Raw genomic sequence first — 5366 nt, forward strand, 5'->3', positions numbered from 1 at the left:
GCTCAGAATATGTATGCAAAGTCGTTAGTACTTTCTTAAAATGCATTTTTAAACTAAGGCTTAATCTTCAGAATAATACCTATTAAATTGTCTTGATTAAGCATTATCTTTACAATTTCTAAATGAGCTGAATATGTTTTAGTATTGTTAAAATGCATGCAAATAAAATGTATAAATGCTTTTATGGTAATTCATGGAAAATGAACGCCGAATAAAGATTTTACTACTACATATGACAAGTATGGTTGCATCTTCTGGGCCAGACTCAAAGTAGCGAACCTTCTTACTGAGGGTTTGATTAGTTCTTTCTCCTTCCTTAGACCTTGGCGTCTGTCTATAAACTGTTGTTTGAAAGCTCTAATGGCAGTCTTGCCTAAGGGGGTGGGGGTCAAAAACAGACCGGGGCAACCGAGAATCTCAGTCTGATCCTTAATATATTTCAGCCAGGGAATGTGTAGAGCCTTTTCTAGGGCTATACAATCTAGGATGATAAGTTGATTTAAATTTGGTTGGGCCCAAATTCTCAGCCAGAGTAAAAGCGGCGCAACCGCAATCTGGTCTGAGATATAACCCACTCCCAGTTCTTCATGCAAATTAAAAATCGGTGTGGCTACGGGGACTGAAAGAAGGTTACGCATAAAATGATTTTCAGTCCCTTGTATATCTTTCACATCCTTGTAACCCCAGATGTCACTACTGTAGGTGGCCATCGGGATACACTTCGCATTGTAGACCTTCAGGAGCGCAGAGAATGGCTTTGAGCCTATTCTTTTGCAAAATCGAATACAGACCCTGCACCTCTAGCTAAAACATTTTTTTTATGTGTGTTGCGCACGCCATGAGCGTTGGTCATTGAATAGAACCCCTAAGTATGGGAACGTGGACACCTTTATTAACTCAGCCCCCTTACAATAGAATTTGGCCTTGGCCACCTTCCAGTAGCCTATGGTCATGGCATGTGATTTCATGTGATTTTTTAAAATTAGTTATTAAATCCAAAGAGTCCATAAAATCAAAAAAATAGTTTAAAAGTAGTTGCAGCCCCCTTGCTGTTCTGGAAACTGCATCGTCTGTGTATAGAAATGTGGGAATCATTTTGGTACCGGTTCTTGGTATGTCCTTACAGCAAGATGTTAAGGCGTCCCCCAGTTTGTTGATGTAGAGGGTGAACAGCAAAGGAGCCAATATGCATCCCTGTTGGACTCCTCTTCTCACAGCCCACGAATCAGTCAGGCTCCCATCTTCATTAAAGAGTACTACAGCCATTGTGTTATCATGGGCAGTAGCCAGAAAAGAGATCATCTAGCCCCATATCATGAAGGATCAACCACAGCTTAGACCTATTAACAAGATCGAAGGCTGAGGTTAGGTCCATAAAAGCCAGATGTAAATCCCCTCCCTTGGCGACAGTATACTTCCCAATCACCAAATGGAGGTTGAGGCATTGATTCAAAGTCCCGTTCCCCTGCCTAAAACCATATTGGAGGTCAGAGATGATGTTAACATGATCAAGCAAGGCTGTTATACACTCCAAAACTACTTTCCCCATGATTTTAGCTGCATAATCAAGAAGCAAGATGGGTCTGTAACATGCCAGGTCATCCCTTGTGCCCTTTTAAAGATGGGGATAATAACCGCCTTTGCCCATGATGGGGGAAAGCCGGACACACAGGCTGCATTAAAGACAAGTGTTAAGATCTTGGCCCAAACTTTCGGGTCAGTCTTATAAAGGTCGGCCGATACTCCATCAGGGCCAGGTGCCATTCCCCCTGAGGTTAAAATAATGGCTTTATAGACTTCATCCGCATTAAAAACAAGAAGAAACGGTTTGTCCCACAGAGTCCCCTAAATTGTCATCGCTATAGATTTTTCCAAAGTGCTGGACCAATCTATAATTTGGTGTGTCAGTAAAAAAAGAGCTAATAACAACAGACCAGAATGTTTAGCTATTGGCCAGCACGCTGCCTTGGCTAAGCTCCTAGTAGAGCTCCTCCCAGGCCATCTCTCTTAACTGTTTTTTCCTACTCCGGACCGCAAGTTTATTAGCCTTCCTACTATTCTTATTGAGTGTTTCCTCCCTCGGTTTTTGTTTAAGGTCCTTCATAAGCTCCTTATGGGTACCCACGCAGGTCTCATCAAACCACCTTTTTAGTTTTGGGGTCCTTGCTCTAGCCATGGTGGATAGATTAGAGGCAACCAGTTTAGTGATTTGTTCAAAGGCATCTAGGATGGATCTTGCATGGGATTCCTGATCTAGACACACTTTGAACTCGGTGGCACAAGTAGTACACAGGTTATCAGTAAAGCCTTCTGGGATGATCCTTTCCCACTTCACTCTGCGTGATTGATATAATGGTTTTATTAGTGACTTTGCTCGTAACCCTATCCTTGCGGGCAGCCTGAAGGTGAAGGACCAATACTAATGGGTTGTGGTCACTAAAACAGTTCTGAGTGACACTTAGGTTCCTAAGGGCCAATATTAACAGGGAGGATAGCAGAATATGATCAGTTATCCTATGGCTAGCATGCCCCACGACGGTGGAAACAAATGCTGACCTATCTGGTTGTTGTAAACAATTCAGGTTATAGGCTGACAGGGTACTCTCTAGAAAGGTGCCAGATGGGAATGCTCAAAGGAATTTTTACCCTGATGGCCTTCTTCCTCCTCCAATAATGCTAAACAATTAAGGGGGCAGATACGGATGTTAAAATCTCCCAGGATTAGTAGATCATAATAGGCTTCTGTTCCTTCACCATAGCTTGACAAAAAACCCTCTAGGTCCATTAAATGCTCTTTCTCGTGGATTCTTGTAAAGGAATTATAGAAATGTACCTCTAATAAGGTTGGCAGATTCTTTCCTGACAGTTCCACAGCTCGAACATGAGGCAAACAAGAGTCAATCATCTTGGCACTATAGGAAAGTTTAAGACTAATCATCAAAAAAAGCACCCTCCCCCCCCCCCGGCTCTACCTAAATTTGACAAAATAGCAAGTTTGCTAAATGACATAAATCTGTCCAAATAAAAATAGTTAGTGGGCTCCCATGTTTCTTGTAGAGCAATAATGTGGTGTGTGGCAAGGTAGTGCTCCCAAGAAGTGTCCCCCTTTTTTGACCTTAAGCCTGCTATGTTCCAGGAAAGAACTTTCATCATAGCATCTTCAGTAGTGGTCAGAGTGTGACTGGAGTTAACTAAGTTTGCCTGCACTAATTGAGATAAAGGGCAGGATACATTATAATTGGAGGGACTAACGTCGTTGATATTGATGGGACTGACATCAAAGACGAGGGCTTCCACAGTCACAGAAATAAAACAGCTGTCTGCGGGGACGAGTGCAACAGCGGCAGGAGAACGTAATCTTGCAAGTCCTGCACAGAGAGCGCATGAAATCCATTAAAAGTGTGGGTTAGAAGAGTCACGTTCGGACAGGGCCCATGGTTTGGCTTACAGAAGTAGCCAAGTGGTAGTGAGCATATGGTAGAGCTCTTAAGTAATTCATGCTCCCAGGGTCTTAACAGGTGTCTCAACAAAGCTGGCCTGCGAAAATTAATTACAGTGCAGTCCCCCTCGATATTCTTTATCATAGATGTGCCAACCCACCCAACTCTACGTACCATGATAATGTCCCTCATGTCCGATACCTGGAACCTCTTATTCCTTGATAACCAGTCTACACATTTATTGCGTAGTTGGTCCCATGACTCAAACTGGTCTCATGACTCAAACTGGTCCTTTTTTAGAGTTGGTACCCCTGCCAAGACCAGCACATTGGGGCATGCAGCAGGTGGCAGACACAGAATGTCTTGATTGCCTACCGGGGGCTTGCTATTGGCGGTGAATAGAGAGTTACTACTAAATTTGCCAGTCGGTGTGTTCTGAACTGCGCTACCAGGTCGACTAGGGCCATTTCTGTTCACTTGGGTGGTATGGGTGCGTGTGGTGATAGGATGGTTACCAGTGGGTACAATGCCTTGACAACCCGAGTTTAATTCAGGACAGAGCAAGGTTTGATCCTGTGACGTATGTGAATTACTCACAGAAGTGGTAGTCCTAACAGTAGGGGGTTGAATTCCAGGTGGAGCATGGATCAGTATACCCGTTTTACTCATTGTTACACCCTTAGTGCTCCCTTCACCTCCCTTGGTAGTGGTGGACAATTGTGAATTCCCTGGCAGGTGGCCAGCCCCCCCAATCAGTAATGCTAAATTATCTATACAGGCTTTAAGCTGAGTAAGTTTTTTTCTCCAAAAGTACATTAACTTGTTTGTAGACTAGTGCAAAGATATCATCCCCACAGCTTTCCATACACAATGTTTTCATGGTCTGAGTGCTAGTTGAACAGCAAGCACATCTTTGTTGTCAGTGTTGTCACCGGAGATTCAGATACTTCGGTGCTATTTGTGTCATTGGTTAAAGGTGGTTGTATTCAAGCAGTAAGACATGTTCGTGCGAGTGATACCTTTTGGTACTGATAGTATTCCCAGCCTTTCTCTTCCGTTTAGCCGCAGGGATTCCTACAGGCATGGCAGTGTTGTTAGCCGGGTGAGGCTCAGCTGACCTAGTTGCAACCGGCTCGCATTTGCGCCCATTTACAAGGGGGGTTTATCAATATTGCGACCGCTGGGTTGGAACAGAAGTGTTTCTGGGGTACAGTCTGCTAGGGCGCCTCTAAGATTTTAAATAGCCGCCCGCCCCTCGATATCCAAGGACAGGCACCGCTCTGTGAGTTCTATTTCACCTGAGACAATACTGACCGCCCTCTCAAGCACGCTGTCAATACTAACAGTTAATGGGTGTACTGGTGGTAAGTACATCTAACATCTCACAACCTATAAATAATATTTGTACCAATATAAATATGTGATTTTTTTAACATTACGCATTACAATCCTAAATGTTGTTTTGTATAAATCACACACTATGCATAATTTTATTTTATTTTAACAAAATTATAACAAATATATACACATATGTAATCGCAAATTATAGTATTCAGGTGACAACCAAATGTTATACATTTTTATCAGACTACAAACGTTTGTTGTGGTGAACAATTTTTCCTACACAAGTTTGTTATTTGATATACACATTGGTACTTTTGGAGAAGTAATAATGTTGAGCAAATATGTATACTATATGAAGTAACATCTAAATTTCTATTTATAAAAAACATACATTTCCTTTTTTAGTAAAAACATTTTAGATACATTTCGAAAACATTCATACAAAACAAATTTAAGCTTTGCAGTAATGTTAATTACTGTGGATGTTCTCCTGCTTTTAGACATCTTTAGATTGGTTTATAGTCATGAATCATGAGTCTCATTAGGTTATGCATTTTTCGTGTATACATATATATATATATA

The sequence above is a fragment of the Lissotriton helveticus genome, chromosome 6 (assembly GCF_964261635.1).
Source record: "Lissotriton helveticus chromosome 6, aLisHel1.1, whole genome shotgun sequence".
Taxonomy (NCBI): domain Eukaryota; kingdom Metazoa; phylum Chordata; class Amphibia; order Caudata; family Salamandridae; genus Lissotriton; species Lissotriton helveticus.